At 38.9% G+C, this 21,841-nt stretch overlaps 1 protein-coding gene across 13 annotated transcripts in view; it reads left to right on the top strand.

Annotated features, from left to right (window-relative positions):
- The window catches only part of gpr27 (G protein-coupled receptor 27), a 200,177-nt gene that overhangs the window by 111,219 nt on the left and 67,117 nt on the right, over positions 1-21,841 (top strand). For 7 of the 13 annotated variants that reach the window (XR_011357424.1, XR_011357416.1, XR_011357413.1 and 4 more), the window contains exon 3: positions 16,715-16,751. The exons of 5 other annotated variants lie outside the window; for them this stretch is intronic. The gene's annotated coding sequence lies outside the window, so the exon portion shown is untranslated. Of the gene's footprint in view, positions 1-16,714; positions 16,752-20,496; positions 21,042-21,841 lie in introns of those variants that run through there. One more of the 13 variants, XR_011357422.1, reaches the window with a different exon arrangement.

Here is a 21,841-nt window from a genome sequence, read left to right as displayed (position 1 = left end):
AGTGGGTTCTTCAGATACCTTCCAATTTGCAAACACCAGTTACAACTTCAGAGGTCAGTTTAAACACAATTTTAGATAAATTATAGAGTTCAGATTTCCCAGTTGCAAAGACAGTGAACATCAGTATTTACTCTAATTCCATGGTCAAAACTGGCAGGAACTTCTGGAATATGCAGTTAAACACAGAGATCTAGAAGTTGTTGACGATGATAACTCTATTCCTCTCCACAGTGTATCATTGTCATCCTCAGAGACAGAAATGTTTGCAACATTACAGAACTTCAACTTGTCACAATGTTGCCTCTAAAACAATAGTTCTCAACCTTTTCCTTTCCACTCCCATCCCACTTTTAAGTAATCCCTACATCATCGGTGCTCTGTGATTACTAAGGGATTGCTTAAGGTGGTATGGGAGTGGGAAGGGAAGGTTGAGAATCACTGCTCTAGACCCAATTGTTACTGAAATATTTTGCTTGAGTAAAATTGTCATTGGCCCATTTCCTTTGGCGCTTTGAAACCATGCACATAATGAGTCAATTAGGTCCAATTAAAACAGTGGTTTTCAAACTTATTCTTTTCACCCACATACCACCTTAAGCAAACCATTAGTAATTCAGAGCACCTATGGCGTAGGGAATACTGAAAGTGGAATGTGAGTGGAAAGAAAAAGGTTAAGAATGACTGCTCTAAAACATTTCAAAGGGTTAAACTGTGGTGAATGAATGCAGTGGAGGGTTTAACTTCGTCCAAACAACAATCACTGCTGCACAACTCTTCAGCCTTGAGAAAAAAAAGCATATTTTCTTCAGAATAATTATACCAAATAATGTCTTTAAAATGCATTATTAATATATTTTTTTAAAATTTATGCTAGTTCCTCTTTTACCCTCATCCCATGCTGCACTTGTGGTAAGCAAAAATAGATTTAAAATTTCATGTTTCTGACAGTGTCACTTCTTCCACAGATGTTGTCAGCCCTACAGTTTCCAACTTTTTTTTTTGTTTTTTTTATTTTAAATTTCCAGTATTTGAAGTTTTTTTAAAAAAAATCCTTCTTGGTTAATATCATGCATATACCTCAACTTTATTTTGACTTCTGTAAAGTATTTAAATACTAGCTGAAATTCAGAGCATTCAATTTCCTACCTTGCATTGTTTAATATGATATAGTGCTCAGACTATGTCATCAAATACTTAATCTAAACTATTTGCTCAATTCTTCAATTCATGCAATATATTTGACCAGATTTATTTTAACCAATTTTAGGTAATTTATGATTGAGATTCAGATATTAAATATGCAGATAATCACATGACATGCAACAAAATTGACAATCAATGTTAAAAATTACATTCAAAAAATTCAGGAGGAGCATTTATTTGGGATATGGAGGATTTAAAAAGATTCAAGCGTATTGCAAGTGAGAGAGAGAAGGACATGTGGCTGGCAGCTGGAATCTCAGAGATGAAGAGAGAGACTGAACAGTGTCAGCCAGGAGAAGATTGTTGGAACTGAAACAGAAGCTCCGGAGTGGCGGATGGCTGGAAGTGCTATCTGTCTGATGCTTCTCTTGGATTAAGAGGAACAGAAAGGAACTCTGCGGTAGCCTGAAAGAAAAAGGTTATCATCTGGAGAACCTTGATGGGGCAAGTTTCATCAACAAGACATTGAGGTGACTAATGGTGATTCCTCAGTTGCGGAAATGCTGGAACAGCATATCTCTCTCTGCAAACCTACAAGAACCTTCCTGAGTGATAAACATTTACCTTTCAAGGACCAAAGCCTGGTGAATTTCATACATATTTCTGTTCTGTGCACAGTATAAGAAATGCCTGCAACCAGTGAATTTGGAAGAATGAGAAGTGAGATTGATTTGTGAACCAAAGAACTTTTCTTAAATTTATTCTCACATTACATACACACGCGCTTAGAATTAGAAGGGGGTTAAGTTGGGAAGTTAAGTTAATAGTGATAAGTTAAAGTTTGATTCTGTTTTCATCTTTAGTGATCATTAAAAACAACTTTTGTTTAAGTAACGATTTGTTGTGGTGAATATCTATTGCTGCTGCGTTTTGGGGTCCTTTGGGCTCATAACAGGATCTTAAACACTAGAGGTTTTCAATACACATATTACCTCAACTTATGACCTACTCGACTTGTGTCCATCTGCACATATGACCAATAATTTTTAATGAGAAAAATATAAAATTTACATGATTTATGTTGAATTTGACAAACTATAACAAGGATAGAAGGCATGTAAGAGCCAAAATGTGCATAGAAACCTTGTTATTCGATGTTCTGTGGTCCATAGGCTGGGCGCAGCCATCTTGATTCCTGTGCACATGCATGAGTCTTCGGTGGGTGCACAGATTGGAGTACAGTTGGCACAAACGTGAGAGTTAAGGCATGAATTCAATATCGTCAGGGTGATTAACTCTCCTGTATGCACCTATCAAATTCCAATACATTAACCCACTGTGCATGTGCCATCCAAGCTCCAATACATGAAAGTTGTTCAAGTGAACCGACGTGGACTTGAAGGGCCGACATGGCCTGTCTCCATGCCATAAACAGTTATATAGTTATAGTTATATGGTTAACTGCCACACATGTGCAAACCAAACTCCAATACGCAAACCCACCACACACTGCTGCTTGTGTGATGAAATATATTAAATCAATCTTTGCAAGACATAGAATTCTTCAAATTGACAATAGACAATTGACAATTGACAATAGAATTCTCTACAGGTGTAGAGAATTCTAGAACTTTGCAAAAGAGTATGATTTTCAATGTGACTTCAAGTCCTCTGAATCCACAGTCAAATGGAAAAGCAGAGAATGGAGTGCACATTGGTAAACAGTTGCTCAAGAAAGCACAAGACAGTAGCTCAGATCCATAACTAGTTCTGTTGAGTTACAGAGCTTCATCACTTTAACGTGCCATATCGTCGGCTGAGCTTCTGATGGGACACACTTCCCTTCTCTGCTGTTCCAACCAAGAACAGAGATGCTGAAGATGTCAAATAGAAACAAAAGTGTCTGCAATGGAGACAAAAAGCAAACTATGACAAGTCAGCAAGAAACCTAGGGCCATTGGCATAACATGACACAGTGAAATTCAGAGATTCCAACACTGGGACAAAATGGCTTCTGTTCTGGAGGAAATAAATCCAAGATCCTACACTGTCAAAACTGGAGAGGTTCAAATACTGAGGAGGAATGAAGAGAGCCTGCTGAAAATGAAAGATACACTGCAGAAGTAGACAAATGCAGAAGATCCAGTCTGCACAGCAACAGAGCAAATACCAACAGCATTAGACAGTATTGGACTAGCAGAGCCTATGCAAGTACCTGTGTTAAGAAGATGCACACATGTTATTAAATCACCTGAATCACCAAAAGGAAAATAACTGAACCCTTAAAAAGTTTGTGCTGTTGACATTGTGTTTATTTTCGTGTTGAACTTTAAATTGAAATGAATATTGTATTAATGTGCCATGTTGTTAGATTAAACATCTCAAAGAAAGGGGATGTAGTGATAGAGTGCTAGCATTTATTCTGACCATCAGAGGGTGTTAGAAACTAGTTTTGGCAGCTTGGATTGTATTCAAGATGGATGGCTCCACACGGTTGTGAATGAGATTTATAGCGAATAAAGTATAGTTGTTTTATTACAATAAAAGAAACATTACAGGAGTGAATCATGAACACATTAACTAGTGTAAACAACTGAAGAATATTAGTAAAAGTAAACAGCCAAATATTGTTTAGTCATATCATCCAATGGTAAATGGATGGCCCTTGCCATCAGACTTGAAGAAAGCTACCTGCAAAGGTTTAGTGGGTTCTTGAACCCTGCCATTTTTATAATTAGATATGACTGAATTTGAAGACCATTTGAATGTCTGTTGACAATGCAGACTGTAGACAGGACAAACAGTCAATCAGATTGCAGAACTCACACAATTAAGTGCCCATAAACATTATTGAGTCAAGGGCTGGATATTCTGGAGGGACTCAGTAAGTCAATGCCTTTTAAAATATGGAATGTCTGCATAGAGAGCACAAATAATTAAAAAAAAAAACAGTTGTTAAAAAAAATATTTGTTCTGGCAAAGCTCTTTTCACACTAATTTGCCTTTCAACATACAATATATTTATTTGGAGCATTTCCTGCATTATTTTTAAATGTGTTGGAGTTTAATCTGATTTTTTTCTCCTTTGCTTTATTTTATTTTGCCAACTGAGTCCCGATATTGAATTACTATTTGATGCAATTTATTTAATCCTTCAGTATGAGGCTCTATTCCCAGCATATGAAGGTAAAGAATGGATCTGGAAAATCAAACAAGATTTTTTTCCCTGCTGATTATGCACCTTTTTCTATGATAACTTTTACTTAAATAATAGTTTTATTTTGTGCCGAATATTGCTGAATAGTATTTTGAAATGCTGTTGATATACCTACAGGCAATTATTACAAGAGAATCTCAATTTGATAATAATGTGTAAAGAAAATTAGTTCAATGATAGTAAACACTTTTAATGCAGCTGAATATTTCAAGATTAAGCAAACCAAGATGATGAACTCTTGGTTCAAAAGCATTTTGCAAAATGGAGTTATCATAAAATGAAAGGATTATAAAGAGCAAAAATATAATCAATCCACTACATAGAGATGCACAATTAATTTATACCATGGAACCTTGATATTATGTGGAAGAGGTTTGAAACAGATTTTTAGAAATATTTTATTTTTGTTATTTTTCCATAAATATATATCAAAATTTTCCATTTAAAAAATATATATTTTCTTACAAAACAAAACAAAACACAACAACCCCTTCCCCTACCCCCTCCACACTATAAATCCTTCCATATAAATCATCAACATATCTTATTCCTTTGTCAGATAATGAATTTAATATTTTGTTACTCAAATTCATAGGTACATTTTTACACAATGGTGTCCTTGGTGATATACCTGCTTTTTTTCACGATACATTCATTTATTTCTTGCTATATTCTAATCATGTATATTAATATAGAATTGTTTTTTTTTTGTTATTGACTTAACATTCTACTTTTAAATAAAGTCCTTAATTGTCTTCTCTTTTATTGAATCCAGTCCAATTTGAATCCATGAGAGGGGCCTGTTTTCTTCAAAGAAAGATGATAAAAATCTTGGTTGTGCTGATAGATAATACTTAATATCTAGAAGTCTAAGTCCTCCCAATTTATAGCCCCATGTTAACTTTTCCACTGCAATTCTTGGTACTTTGTTATTCCATAGGAATTTTCTTATACAATTATGTAATAATTTAAATATTTTTTAGTTAGTATAATTGGCAACAATTTGAAAGAGATGTTGCAGTCTTGGCATTACCTTCAATTTTATACAATTTACCCTTACTATCTTTCCATTTCTGTGAATTCTTTTCTATTTTTTTCCAATAGAGGGGTATAAATAAGCTTATATAAATTCTGTAAATTATTATCTGTCATTATTCCTAAGTATTTAGTTCCATCTTTCTTCCATTTAACTCTACTACCTTTTTGATATCTTTCATAATCCAAGTTCTGCAATCGCATTACCTCACTTTTATCCATATTTATTTATATCCTAATATTCTTCCATATTTTTCTATTATTGTTTTAAATCTTATCAGTGATTCAGCTGGATCAGACATATATAATAGCACATCATCAGCAAATAAACTAATTTTATGTTCTTCTTGTCCAACTTTGAAGCCCTTAAAATCTGGATCTCTTCTTATAATCTCCACCAGAGGTTCAATAGCTAGGATGAATAGTGCAGGTGATAGGAGATACCACTGTCTACTCGATCAAATCAAGGGAAAAATAGAATTTACTTGGTTATTGGCTATAATTTTAGCTTGTGGTTTATGATAGAGAGTTTTTATCCAATTTTTCCAATGTTTTCATTAAGAACGACCATTGTAATCGATCAAATTCCTTTTCTGCATCTAAAGAAATGGTTATGTTTGGATTCAACCTTGATTTTGTCATATGTATTATTTTGAATCATCTACCTAGGCTATTTGAAAAATATCTTCCTTTAACAAATCCCATCTGGTCTGGATGTATTTATTTTGGTAAATACTTCACCCAATCTGTTGGTTAGTGCTTTTGCTATAATTTTATAGTCTGCATTCAGAAGTGATATTTGTCTGCACGATGAGGTTTTAATGGATCTCTACCTTTCTTCATTCAGTAGCACTGCAATTATAGCAGTTGAAAAAGTTTCCAGGAGGGTTTGGGTCTTCACCACCTAGTCTAACACATCCATTAAAATAAGCATCAACAAATCTTTAAATTGTCTATAGAATTCAGGAGGGACTCATCTTCCCCGGGAACTTATTAGCTTGTAAAGTACCCAAAGCTTTCTCTATTTCTTTAATTCTGATTTATATAGTTTTATATAGTATTGTCTAAATGCACTATTTATCTCTTTTTCATTATATGTTATTCGAGCGTTGAAGTCGCAAAGGATGACAACCTTGTCGGCTGTAGGGGTGCGTTGGATGAGGTTGCGCAGGTCAGTGTAGAACTTGTCCTTTTCTGCTGGTTCTGCCTGGAGGGTTGGAGCATAGACACTGATGAGGGTGATGCAATGCTTGTTTTGAAGGGGGAGTCGCATGGACATGATTCGGTCCGAGTGGCCTGTCGGAAGGTTTTCGAGTTTGGAGGCAATGAAGTTCTTGACCATGAAGCCTACACCAGATAGGCGTCGTTCATCCGAAGGCTTGCCAGACCAGTAGAGTGTGCAGCCCGTGCCGCGTTCTTGGAGGCTGCCTACATCTGCCAGGTGGACTTCACTGAGAGCAGCTATGTCGATGTCAAGTCTGAGGAGTTCATGTGCAATGAGGGCAGACCGACGTTCAGGTCGGTGGCTGTCAGCCTTGTCTAGCATGGTTCTGATGTTCCAGCATGCTAGCTTGAGTTTGTGAGCATCTTTTGAGGGGGAGGACGTGGAGGGGGAGGACGTGGAGGGGGAGGACGTGGACCTGTCCTCGGGCCTGCGCAAAGGAGCTTTTAGGTGGAGTGCAGTGCGCGCAGTACTGGCCCCACCCTTTACACCCATGGTTCGTGTGCCGTGGCCGAGCAAGCTGGGACGTGGCAGCGAGGTCCTTGGGTCGTAGGTTTTATATCGGAGTGGCCTTCTCCGCTCGCGTCGGCAAAGACTCAGAAACCTGGCCAGGAATCCTGGGCAAGCATGGCATCGGCAAGTGCAACGACAATGGGCGCCTCCTGTTGGAGCTCTGCGCAGAACAGCGGCTTGTCATTACAAACACCCTTTTTCAGCAGAGGGACAGCCTTAAGACTACCTGGATGCATCCCCGATCCAAACACTGGCACCTCCTGGACTACATCCTGGTGCGAGAAAGTGACAAATGAGATGTGCTCCACACCAGGGTCATGCCCAGCGCGGAATGCCACACTGACCACCGGCTGGTTCGCTGCAAGCTCAACCTTCACTTCAAGCCAAAGCCCAGGAACAGTAAAGCCCCCAGAAAGAGGTTCAATGTTGGAAACCTGCAGTCAGACGAAGCGAGAGGAAACTTCCAGGCAAACCTCAAAGCAAAGCTCGACGATGCAACCCACCTCACGGACCCGTCCCCTGAAACCCTCTGGGATCAGTTGAAGACTACCATACTGCAATCCACTGAAGAGGTACTGGGCTTCTCCTCCAGGAAAAACAAGGACTGGTTTGACGAAAACAGCCAGGAAATCCAGGAGCTGCTGGCAAAGAAGCGAGCTGCCCACCAGGCTCACCTTACAAAGCCGTCCTGTCCAGAGAAGAAACAAGCCTTCCGTCGCGCATGCAGCCATCTTCAGCGCAAACTCCGGGAGATCCAAAATGAGTGGTGGACTCGCCTCGCCAAACGAACCCAGCTCAGCGCGGACATTGGCGACTTCAGGGGTTTCTACGCTGCTCTAAAGGCTGTGTACGGCCCCTCACCCCAAGTCCAAAGCCCGCTACGCAGCTCAGACGGCAAAGTCCTCCTCAGCGACAAGATCACCATCCTCAACCGATGGTCAGAACACCTCCAATCTCTTTTCAGTGCCAACCGCTCAGTCCAAGATTCCGCCCTGCTCCAGCTCCCTCAACATCCCCTAAGGCTAGAGCTGGATGAGGTCCTCACCCAGGATGAGACATATAAGGCAATCGAACAACTGAAAAGTGGCAAAGCAGCAGGTATGGATGGAATCCCCCCAGAGGTCTGGAAGGCTGGCGGCAAAACTCTGCATGCCAAACTGCATGAGTTTTTCAAGCTTTGTTGGGACCAAGGAAAACTGCCTCAGGACCTTCGTGATGCCACCATCATCACCCTGTACAAAAACAAAGGCGAGAAATCAGACTGCTCAAACTACAGGGGAATCACGCTGCTCTCCATAGCAGGCAAAATCTTCGCTAGGATTCTACTAAATAAAATAATACCTAGTGTCGCCGAGAATATTCTCCCAGAATCACAGTGCGGCTTTCGCGCAAACAGAGGAACTACTGACATGGTCTTTGCCCTCAGACAGCTCCAAGAAAAGTGCAGAGAACAAAACAAAGGACTCTACATCACCTTTGTTGACCTCACCAAAGCCTTCGACACTGTGAGCAGGAAAGGGCTTTGGCAAATACTAGAGCGCATTGGATGTCCCCCAAAGTTCCTCAACATGATTATCCAACTGCACGAAAACCAACAAGGTCGGGTCAGATACAGCAACGAGCTCTCTGAACCCTTCTCCATTAACAATGGCATGAAGCAAGGCTGTGTTCTCGCACCAACCCTCTTTTCAATCTTCTTCAGCATGATGCTGAACCAAGCCATGAAAGACCCCAACAATGAAGACGCTGTTTACATCGGGTACCGCACGGATGGCAGTCTCTTCAATCTGAGGCGCCTGCAAGCTCACACCAAGACACAAGAGAAACTTGTCCGTGAACTACTCTTTGCAGACGATGCCGCTTTAGTTGCCCATTCAGAGCCAGCTCTTCAGCGCTTGACGTCCTGCTTTGCGGAAACTGCCAAAATGTTTGGCCTGGAAGTCAGCCTGAAGAAAACTGAGGTCCTCCATCAGCCAGCTCCCCACCATGACTACCAGCCCCCCCACATCTCCATTGGGCACACAAAACTCAAAACGGTCAACCAGTTTACCTATCTCGGCTGCACCATTTCATCAGATGCAAGGATCGACAATGAGATAGACAACAGACTCGCCAAGGCAAATAGCACCTTTGGAAGACTACACAAAAGAGTCTGGAAAAACAACCAACTGAAAAACCTCACAAAGATAAGCGTATACAGAGCCATTGTCATACCCACACTCCTGTTCGGCTCCGAATCATGGGTCCTCTACTGGCATCACCTACGGCTCCTAGAACGCTTCCACCAGCGTTGTCTCCGCTCCATCCTCAACATCCATTGGAGCGCTTTCATCCCTAATGTCGAAGTACTCGAGATGGCAGAGGTCGACAGCATCGAGTCCACGCTGCTGAAGATCCAGCTGCACTGGGTGGGTCACGTCTCCAGAATGGAGGACCATCGCCTTCCCAAGATCGTGTTCTATGGCGAGCTCTCCACTGGCCACCGTGACAGAGGTGCACCAAAGAAAAGGTACATGGACTGCCTAAAGAAATCTCTTGGTGCCTGCCACATTGACCACCGCCAGTGGGCTGATATCGCCTCAAACCGTGCATCTTGGCGCCTCACAGTTTGGCGGGCAGCAACCTCCTTTGAAGAAGACCGCAGAGCCCACCTCACTGACAAAAGGCAAAGGAGGAAAAACCCAACATCCAACCCCAACCAACCAATTTTCCCCTGCAGCCGCTGCAACCGTGTCTGCTTGTCCCGCATCGGACTTGTCAGCCACAAACGAGCCTGCAGCTGACGTGGACTTTTACCCCCTCCATAAATCTTCGTCCGCGAAGCCAAGCCAAAGAAGAAGATTATATGTTATTGTATCAGTTTCTGTTTCTATTGCATTTATCATTCTGGATTACTCCTCTGCTTTAACCTGTCAAGATAACACTAGTAATCTTAACTAGGAACTCTCCTAGTTCATAATATTTTTGTTTAGTTTTAAATATCACTTTTTTATTTCTATATATTTGTAGTGTATTATTTTGTAAATTTTTGTTTTCAATATTCTATATATTTCTTGTTTTCCTGATATCTGATATATTTTTTTTCCAATTTTGTTATATCCTTCTCTAAGGATTCTAAGTCTATTGCATATTATCCCTTAAGATTTTTAGTGTAAGTAATAATTTGTCCCTTCAAATGAGCTTTAAGTGTTGTCAGTGGAAGAAAAACTGTTTTCACAAAATATTTCTATCTGTCTCTTAATAAATTCACAAAAGTCCATCTTTTTAATAATGTAGTATTAAGGCACCATCCGTACATACTTTCTGCTTTTCCATTATCGTGATAGTTAATGTTAATGGTGAGTGATCTGATAAAAGTCTTGCCAAGTATTCCCTTTTTACCACTCTATTTTGTAACTGGGGGGACATTAAAAATAAATCATCCATGTATGTGAGCCATGTACCCTTGCATAGAATGAATAGTCTATTTCTAAAGGGTTGAGTACCTCCATATATCTATTAGATATAAATCTTTCATATATGATGGTGTCGCTTTTGCAGCTTTTGTGTTTGTTTGTTATTGCTGATTTGTCCAATATTGGATCTAAACAAAAATTTAAATCTCCTCCAATCAATATATTTTGCCTTCCCCTTGCAGTTTTTAAAAAGATATCCTTCATAAAGACATAATCGTCATAATGTGGGACATAAATATATCATAAATATCCATGAGTCTGCATAAATTTTCAGTGTGCCATTACATATGCCATTGGTCAGTTAATGTCTCTTCTATTATTATTGGTATATTTTTATTAATTAAAATTGTTTCATCTCTTGGTTTTGATCCAAATGAAGATAACATTACTTGCCCAACACATCCTCTTTTTAATTTTGCATTTTCGAATTTGGTCAGATGTGTTTCTTGTAAAAAGACTATATCTGCCTTTAATTTTTTTTAGCTATGCTAAGATCCGTTTCTCTTCACCAGCCCATTAATTCCAAAATTAAAACTAATAAATTTTTAATGTTCTATCCATATTCTTCTTTAACACAATATTTTTTAACAGTAAAATCTGTTTGACTCTTTAAGTAATAGTGATCCTTCCCCTTTAAAAAAAACACACAATGTCCCTGCCCTGACGATGACATATATATATAGAGCACCAAAAGCCCATGAAAAAGCCCATGGAAGCTCTTGAGGAAGAAGTATGTCACCCTTTAGCACCATTTTTTATTACTCCTTTCCAGGTTCCATTCTCCCCCGCTTTGACCCGAATCTCTACCCTGCTACCACTTTTTCCAGATTTTTTTTTCTTTATTATACTCTCTATGATAATTTCTACACACTACTTTTAAACAATAAATACAAGACGGTTTAACAAAATGGATTAAAAAAAAAACAATTTTTAATTAGTTCCATTATAAATATTTTCACAATTTTCTCCTTTGACAACCTTAATTTTTTTAAAGAAACTTCACAGAAAGTCTTCCTGCTCAATCTTCGTCCTGAAAATTTGCTGGTTCCCTTCTGCTGCTTTGACCCTCAAAGCCATGGGATATATCATTGAGTATTTCAAGGTTTTAGCGATAGTTATCTTTTCACATCATCAAATTCTTTTCTTTTTTTAATCAAGGTCGGGCTAAAGCCTTTTCATTATCATCCTCAGGTGGGCCATTATTCTGCATAGAATAATCATATGCTGCACCCAGAATGAACTTGTCTTGGTCTCTGATTGCCAGCTCTTCTGGGTCCAAGAGTTTGGTGAGCTCTCTCGGTATGCAGATTTTCTCCAAAGTTGTCTTCTCCCAACACTCATGGGATTCATTTTTGAAAAAAAAGTTCACCAGACCTCTTCCCTCAATTCCTTCCTTCAGTCTAATGATTTGGACTTTGTTCCATCGACTGAAGTTCTCCATATGGTCAATTTTGTCCAGCAGTCCTTGTTTATTTGACTCCCATTCTTTGGCTTTTTTTCTCAAAGCCTCAAGTTTTTCATGCATTTTCATCTATTCAATCTCTGCTCGACTGATTCTCTCCATCAGGTCTTCAACTATCTCTTTTATTTCGGCCAATTTCTCCATCATATCTCTCATCACCATTTCAACACTTATGAATCAGTTACTTTTTTCCAGGATGATGCTTAATTCTTGACCCAACTCCCCAGTTTTACCTGGTTCTGCTGGTCCCATCACCATTTTTGTACCGCTCCCTTTTGGACTTTCACCCGATATTCCCGGTTGAATAGGAGCTTCTTCAGTCTTTATTCTCAGCTGCCTTGGCTTCTTTGACCCAGCTTTATCCATTTTTGATGAAAAAAATCTTAATTTTCAAGTTTTGACCATCTATTTAGTACTCTTCATGGAGAGCTCAACCAAAACACATCTGTTTAAGTCCTTCTCATGGCCACGCCCTCCCATGTTTGAAATGGATTGAGACCAAGCAAAAAAGGTTCATGACTGATTTGCTGGAGCAAATCAAATACATTCCCACTGAAGAAAAAAAACATATCAGATAAAAATTGAGTTAGATTTTATTTTATGTAACGGACTCGAAAGGCCAACATGGCCTGTTTCCGGTCCGTAAATGGTTATATGGTTATGGTTATATGGTATAGAGGTGAAGGTAAATTGTCACATGGTTAGTTTTAAATAAAGCCACCACACAGGCCATTATTGAAAAGGCAATTCATTGAAAAGTTGAATGGATGCTTGATTTAACAGGCTCTTTTACTGGACAAATCCTGAATTCTAGCCCATTAAAGATACGTTGGGCTAAAAATTTACTCCTTCCTAAAATATTATTATGCTTGGGTGCCAACTATTAAGGTACAACTAATTGCTAATCTTGCCTTCTATATCAAAAATATTTATTCCCAATATGTTTAGTCAAAGCAGAAAGTGGCCCACCATCCATCCAGTTTCACATTAGTTGATTTTTGAAGCTTTTTCCTTTTCATTTCTATCCACCAACATGTCATCATTATGTAATGAACCAGTCCTTTTCTTTTTAATCTCAAAGGTTTAACCAGAATTATACCTTGATGAGGGGCTTAGGCCTGAAATGTTGGTTATATATTTTTACCATCTATGGACATTATGAGACTTGCTATATTCCTCCAAAATGTTTTTGGTTTTAATACATCATGCATCAATTTTACAGGCCCATTCTCAGGCTGACTCTCTAGAATAATTTTCATCATTTGGACCCTCGTAGTTTATTTTTATCTTTGTCTCCGTTGTGAATCAGATTTTGCATGCTGATTTTTACTTTGTGATTTTAAATTACTTGACTCATTACATGTAGAAAACAACAGTATAGCACAGGACAGGCTCTTCAGCTCATGATGTTACACAAAACATTCTGCCCAAACTTAAACTAAAATTCTGCTGAACTCCTATTCCTTGTATATTTGTGTAACTGTACACTGACCACCGCCAGTGGGCTGATATCGCCTCAACCCGTGCATCTTGGCGCCTCACAGTTCGGCGGGCAGCAACCTCCTTTGAAGAAGACCACAGAGCCCACCTCACTGAGAAAAGACAAAGGAGGAAAAACCCAACACCCAACCCCAACCCACTAATTTTCCCTTGCAACCGCTGCAACCGTGTCTGCCTGTCCCGCATCGGACTTGTCAGCCACAAACGAGCCTGCAGCTGACGTGGACATTTACCACTCCATAAACCTTCGTCCGCGAAGCCAAGCCAAAGAAGAAGAAGAAGTGCACTACCAGTAACCACAAAGACTAGGCAGAGGGAATGATAGGTATAAGAATGGTGGAAAGGGAGAGGTGGCTCGACCTTTGTGGCCCAGGACCATGGGGGAGGAGTCATTAGTGGACAGGTCAACTCCATATATACAGTAGTCAATAATAACTACATACAACAGAGGAAACATATCACCACAGTAACCATCTACATATCTGTAAAACACTACTCGTGTTTGCTTCCATCACTAAACCTAGCAGCCCATTCTGGGCACCTATCAATTTCTTCGTAAACAAAAACTTGCCCTGCACATCTCCTTTAAACTTTCCGCTGCTTATCATAAACATATGTCCTTTAGTATATGACATTTTTACCCTTGGGAAAAAGATTCTAATTGTCTACCTTATCAATGGTTCTCATAAATTTGAGCTTTTATCAGGACTCCCCTCAGCCTCCTTCACTGCAGAAAAACAACCCAAGATGAGCAACCTCTCCAATAGCTTAAACCTTTTAATCTAGGCACCATCCTAGTAAATCTCTTCAGTACCCATTCCAAAACCTCCACATCTTTCTTGTAATGCGTCAACCTAAATTATATACGATTCTCCAAGCAAAGCCGAGCCAGAGTTTTGCATTGCTGCACAGACAAGTTAAGAATATTACAAAATAAAGCATGGTTCAGATGAGACACTTCTAACGAATATATCAAGTATTATAGTGGTATTATAACCTACACACCATTCTGAACCACCTGGACAACGATGTCTCATAAGCCAGGTTGCTGTTCGTCAACTGAAGCTCGGTGTTTAATACAATCATTCCCCAGAGACTGGTGGAGAAGCTGTCAACACTGGGATTCAATACCCTCTCTATAATTGGATTCTGGATTTCCTAACAGAAAGACCCCCACTGTCTTTCCAGGCTGGCAGCAGAATGCCAAGCACCATAACGCTGAGCACTGGCATTTCTCAAGGCTGTGTGTTTACCTGCCCCTGTTCATGCTACTGACCCACGACTGCAACACCAGATCCAATTCCAACAGAATCATCAAGTTTGCAGATGATTTTGGATTTATTGTCAGAGTGGATACATGACACCACATACAACCCTTAGATTCTTTTACCTGCAGGCCAGGAAGAATTACCACTTATTGGTAGTGCAAAGAAAAACTGTCCACAATGTACACATGTTAACAAATAAAAAATATAAACAACTGGCTGTGCAACACAGAAAGGAGAAAACCCTCCGAGATTCTACTATAAATTAAACATATTTATTTTATGTATGTATCTACATATTGCATATGTATCATTTTTCTGTACATGCTTTATGTCTGGCTGAGTATTTGCATGATTTTGCACCAAGGACTGGTGAACACTGTTTCATTGCATTCTACTTGTACAATCAGATGATAAATAAACTTGAATTTGATCATAGTCTTGTGAAGTGTATTACGTTGACCGTTATGTGCAGAATGTCGGCATCTCCTCTTATATCTTTAGAATTTCTAGATTACGAAAATCCTTGCAATCCAAAATTGTGGCAGCTATTCTCTATATTTTATCCAACAGCTCTGACAGGCAGTGAGAAATTATGGTGATTCTTCTCCATTGACTGTGGGGAATCTTCTCAAACATCCTCCTCAAGGATGAACCGTTTGAATAAGCAGCTTCTCTATGGATTTAAATGGAGAAGAACGGTTGATAATGACTACGTAGTAGTCATTTTAGTCATCTTAATTGAGTTTATTGACTGGTAAATGTTTTTTTTTTATGTACAGTCAATTGTTTCTTAAATCAGTTTTAATACATTTTATTTTTTAATTGTTTGGGTCCATTTTAATAGTTTTAAGTAGCTTTTGAATGGTTATTTGTCAAAAAAACATTTCAAAATAATATTTTTGACAGCTTTGATTATTCAGTTTAGCTCATTTAGAGCTGGGTTGTTTTGCACCTTGAACTTGCCACCCACATGACATAATTTACATCATGAAACATTTTGTTGACTCATAGGCCTGTTGCTTGGTTGATGGAGTTGCCTTATCTCCATTAGTTTCAACAAAGTCAGTTGGAATTTTTCTGTCGGCTGGTGGTGAGTTTGGTTAGCTCACTTCTGACCACAATGTATGCTCTTTAAAATAAATTAGTTCATCATTCTACTTGACTTTTGGAAACGAGAAACAACAACAGTTCAGAAATATATAAGTTAAATCAATTTGAACAGGTGCACCAAAGAAGAGGTACAAGGACTGCCTAAAGAAATCTCTTGGTGCCTGCCACATTGACAACCGCCAGTGGGCTGATCTCGCCTCCAACCGTGCATCTTGGCGCCTCACAGTTCGGCGGGCAGCAACCTCCTTTGAAGAAGACCGCAGAGCCCACCTCACTGACAAAAGACAAAGGAGGAAAAACCCAACACCCAACCCCAACCCACCAATTTTCCCCTGCAACCGCTGCAACCGTGTCTGCCTGTCCCGCATCGGACTTGTCAGCCACAAACGAGCCTGCAGCTGACGTGGACATTTACCCCTCCATAAATCTTCGTCCGCGAAGCCAAGCCAAAGAAGAAGAAGAAAGAAGAAAGAAGAAGCTCTTAACAACACATTTTTCATTCCCAGTAGGAAGGGCTCATTCTAAAGTTAGGATAAGTCATAGACTCACAGTCATACACCTCAGGTCATTTGTGCCATAACATCCATACAGATTATCATGGATTCTTATGAATTTTGATATATGATGAACTGCTTTCAGAGACCTGATAGGATTGCTATAAAGTGAAAAAAAAATTAAGAATATCACAAAGCAGGCAATAATGTTCTGATGACCTGAAACATTAACTCAGTTGTTCTTTCCACAAATACTGCCTGATCTGCTGATAATTTATTTTTCTTTTTATTTCAGATTTCTAGTATCTGCAGTGTTTTGATTTTCCTTTAAGGTAATAATATTTTCTTTTTCTTTTTATCACAAAAAGCAGTGTAAGTGTACGGAAGTGCAATAATTGCCTCACAGGCCACACTTACATCTAAAACTGTTTTTATACTGGATCTCTGGGAGCTTATTCACACTAGGGGTCATGGTTTATGGACTCTTTCAATCCATATATTGAAAATATGACATATGCATTCAAATGTCCCATTGGTTGTTCTGACTCATGCCTCTGGTGGGATTTGCACACTGCACCTTTTGATTCTGAGCAGTTATACCATCATTTAGTCAAAGTCTTCTTCACACAGATAAAGACGGATGATAATTTGGTCTACTTAGCTCCTTCTTTCCATAAATGATGTATCATTTACCTTGCCACAGAACTGCTGTATTATTGCATTTACTTGTTTTGTCATGTTCTAAAGGATGACAACCAAAATCAGAAGAAAATATCGAGAAGATAAGGAATTAACTAACCCTCCATTAAACTGAAGCATTATTAATCATTTCCACAGACCAAAGATCCATAGAAAATTATTATCCTTTATTTTTGGGAGAGAGCAAACACAGATCAGATAAATAATTTTGCTGATCCATTACTAAACTATATTTTTTTCTGCCTCAGTGTGAACCAGAATTCTGGGCACTTGAAGTTTTAGTTTGATCTAATTCCTAATCTCTATAAGGGAACCTGAACAGAGCTGCAGTCTCATTATCAATAAATTCAGCTTTCAACAGTGATCCTCTTTCCTATCTGACAGAAGATGCTAATAACGAAGGAGGAATGTTTCGAAGAAATGGAGTAAACTTGTCAGTTGATGACATATTGGTTCATGGCTGATGTGGTCATCTGTACTGTTGGTAACTTTGTGCTCTTTAATTACAACAGTCCCTATGACACTGAAACTTTTCACACTTTGGTGGTTTACATCAGCACCTTTTATTTTATAAATAATTTACCTGAAGCAAATTCTCATCAGATCTCCATTTGGCCTGGCTTATAAACAACATTAGCGTAGATGATGAGACCATTATCACATATGGTTTGTAGAAACCTGTTTTGCAAAAAAATAATTGTGATTATTCCTACATCACAGTGATAGTACCAGATTCTATCACCAATGTGTATATGTACAGATTGTAGTGTAGGCTGACTGTGATTGGCTGAGAGCATAACCACACCTATTGGCAGGCCTTAAAGTGTTGCTCCTAGCCAGACCAGGTCATTCTGGACTGGTCAACCTACATGTGATAAGCTTCAGTCTTCGAGTTAATAAAACTGTAGAGCGCGTTGAAAGAATCAAAGGCTTGTTGATCCAAACCAAGGATTTTATTGACTAGAAGAGCATATCACAAGTAGGTCGACCAGTCCAGAATGACCTGGTCTGGCTAGGAGCAATCCTTTAAGACCTGCCAATAAGTGTGGCTACACTCTCAGCCAATCACAGTCATCCTACACTACCATCTGTACATATGTATATAGACACATTGGTGATAGAATCTGTACTATCACAATCACTTCATAAGTCCTAGGTTGTCATTAAGGTGCTATGGTTCATGCTGAGGTTACAGAAAGTGTAGATAAGTATAAAGCCTTTTTGTTACAAGCAGTTATTTTTTTTTCTTCGTTTTATTATCTTTGGCCTTTACTTAATCAATTTACAGATGATTTTTAATTTTTAAGAAATTTCCCTCTGTATCTGGTTCTGGATTATGGTGGCACAGCAGTGGTTGTAGTGGCTTCTCCAGACCTGATGCTTCCGCAATGGTGACATAAGTTGCCGTGCAACACTTCTTAATTGATGAGCATTGGCTGGGAGAGTACTGTGGAGCCATGGAAATGTGAGAACTGTGAAGTAAGGTACAGACCTTCTGAAGATAGCTGCGGGGCTGCAATACCTCTGTTGTGGGGATGAGGCCTCCAGACTTCATTTGCTGCCAGTGGCCAAGGAGTTTTGCGGAGGTGTGCCGGAGCGGTCTGCATCGTGTGTCTGGCTGGGAGGATCTGGAGGTCTGTGTGTTCTGCAGTGGAAGTGTCGGGGAGCCTGGAGCGGCAGTGTCGAGTGCCTGGCCTGGAACCTGTGCCGTCTTGGAGAGTGGAACCCTGCAGTGGATGGTGGGGTTGGCGAGGAGGTCATTGGATCTCTCTATTGCTTTTGTGCCGAAGCTTGTGGGCCTATATGGGCATGTGAACTGTGTGGCAGTTCTTCACTTCAAGCTACTAGACTTTTTTAAACCTTAGTCTACGAAAATGTAACTTGCCTCCGGTGTGACTACTGTCTAGTTTTTCCATCTCTTACTGATTTGTTTGCACTGGTTTGTTTAGTCAGAAGTAGCTCTGTGTAGGGGTGTTTCAGTCTTGTGTAGTTTGTTTTCTTTTGTTTTGTCTTGTCTAATGTAGGAATGGCATAGTCTTGTGTTGTCTATGTTGTTTTTTGTATAATCTCATGATGTGTAGGTAGCATTATGATTTTGGGGAATGTTATCTTTTTTTTCTGTGCACTGTTTTATAGTCTAGTCTTAAATGACAATAAAGGTACCATACTGTATCGTATATGATAGTTTTCTCAATCTGTTTTCCACTAGTCAACTCATTTTTTAAAAATTATTCAGCTACAAAAACTTCCACTTTTTAAAAAAAAAACCTCAAAACGTTACACATTTCCTTTCTTCAGAAAGGTTACCTCCATATCTGTTGAATCCTTCTGGCACTTTATCTGCTTTAAAGGTTACTAGCATTTGCAGTTCCTTTTAGAGCTTATGATCTTCAAATGGCAGAGGAGCATCATTATTATAATTTTGTAATGTATTAATGATAATAAAAAAATTCCCTGTCTGGATACTTGTCCTGGACTACTCACACTGGTCAGTTTTCCTCATTTTTACAGTATAATTGGAAAATGATTTTTTCATTCCCTTGGCTGTGTTCAATTAAAGTTTTAAATTGCCATTTAATAATGTCTTAACATAATACTATACTGCTTTGTGTACCTGCTGCTGCCAAATTTTACCCTGAGCATTATGTTTCTGCAGACCATTAGTGTAATTAATATGTCTCGAATCTCCTTCCCATTTTAATATAATTTGCAAATTTTACTGTATTTCATGGCCACAAATAATTTAAATTGATTTAAAATTATATCATACAGAACATGCTTTATTTGTTTTGTCTCTGAAATAATTTATTTACATTTTTGATATTCTGAAGTAATATTTGAGGAGCAAAATATGTTTACATTCCTTGTTATGACTGTGGGTCTCTATGATAAAGCAACGTGAAGATGTTGAGAATCTTCTTTAGCAGTTAGATTTCATTCCACTCATATTCTAGACATGATTAGATTAACATAGTTTAACAAACCTTGAGGATCATGGATAATCCACTTCCACCACCCCATCATAGAATTCTTCTCATTCAAATGTAAGCAGCAAATATTTTATTCAGAAACAAGAAATGGCCAAAGAATTAAAGAACAATACCTCAAGGACGGAGAACATTAATGTTTTTGATGAATGAGAAATTGTGAATGGGAATCTCCTGCACATTTGACCAGCTGCAATCAGCTGAGCAGTTATTGATTTGTCTTCCAAGCAAATGATGACAATTCAAGTTCATGGATCAAAAATGATAACTTGTGTGGAGTCTTAATGGTGGCTACTGATATTTCTAGAGATTGTGTCCTGATTAGTGAACTACTGAACTCGATATAGAATTTGCTTAGAAGATAATAAATATTTTTCATTTTTAAATTTAGAAGAGTAGCAGGACCTTCCAGTCCATGTGCCTGTGTTCCCCAAATACACCAGTTAACCGATAATCCCCTCCAGCTTCTGAAAGGTGGAAAGAAACTGGAGCACATGAAGGATACCCTTGCAGACAAGGGGAGAACATACAAACTCCTTTCAGACAGCGCTGGATTCAAAGGCAGGTCACTGGTGCTGTAATAGCATTACATTAATTAATTGTACTGCCCCTACACTAACTGTGCTGGAACAATATCATGTTGTCATCATGGACATTCATCTTTCAATACAAATTCCAAAGAATTCATATGTTTCAATATCCTGATGCAGTCTCTTGACCTGAAATGTTGACTTTCATCTTTTGTCTCCGTATGCTTGGCCCCCACTGGGTTCTTCCAGCATTCTGTATTTTGTTCTGAACTCCAGCATCTGCAGTCTCTTTTGTCTTCATGTTCCAGTGCTTTTGCAATGAATTATAGAACACTTTAATTCCTTTCAGTGTTATTAACAACACTTCAAAGCAGCATCATTAGATACCGCAATGTTGATGTAATTTAATAATTCTTAGTTCCAATGATGGTATTGTGAAAAATAAAAACTCGTCAATCATAAACCAAGTGCTGGAAGGTATCATCTGTGGAGTTATTCATTAACACCTATTCACATATAACTTGGGTACTGCCAGCACTACTTGGCCCAGGAATACATCACAGGATTGATCCAAATATGGAGCAAAGACCTAAGGTGAGGTTTTGGCAAAGGGAGGTCAATTGCACAAGGTATGTATGGAGTGAACAGAAGGGCCCTGAGGAGCATTAATGTACAGGTGAAAGTAGCAACATAAAGTGCACAGATGCTTGCCTTCATTGGTTAAGATATTGAGTAAAAAAAGTTGGCAAATTATAATAAAGCTTGATAAAATATGGGTTATTGGCATTGAGTTTAACAGCATGGAAACAGGCTCTTTGGACCAAACTATAAGTTTGCCCCATTTACCTGCATTTGGCCTCTAAAACTTTCCTATCCATGAACCTGTCTAAATGCCTTTCAAACATGGCAACTATATCTGCCTTTACCACTTCTTCTAGCAACTCGTTCTGCATACCTAGCACCCGCTTTGTGACCCTCAGGTCTCCCTTAAATATTTCCTGGAACTGGAGAAAATACTCCAAATATGGCCTCACCAATATCTTGTCCAGTTGTAAAATGATGTTTCAGCTTTTGTACTCAATTATGAAAGAATGAAAGTCTCAAAGATTATTTATTTGTCACTGTGCCTGTCATGGTTATGCCATATTTGAAGTACTGTCTGCATTTCTGCTCATCACAATATAAGATGCATGTGGTGACTTTGGA

This window comes from Narcine bancroftii, chromosome 5, assembly GCF_036971445.1.
Source record: "Narcine bancroftii isolate sNarBan1 chromosome 5, sNarBan1.hap1, whole genome shotgun sequence".
NCBI classification, from domain to species: domain Eukaryota; kingdom Metazoa; phylum Chordata; class Chondrichthyes; order Torpediniformes; family Narcinidae; genus Narcine; species Narcine bancroftii.
The sequence above is the reverse complement of the archived record's forward strand: the minus strand, read 5'-3'. Positions and strand labels throughout refer to the sequence as shown.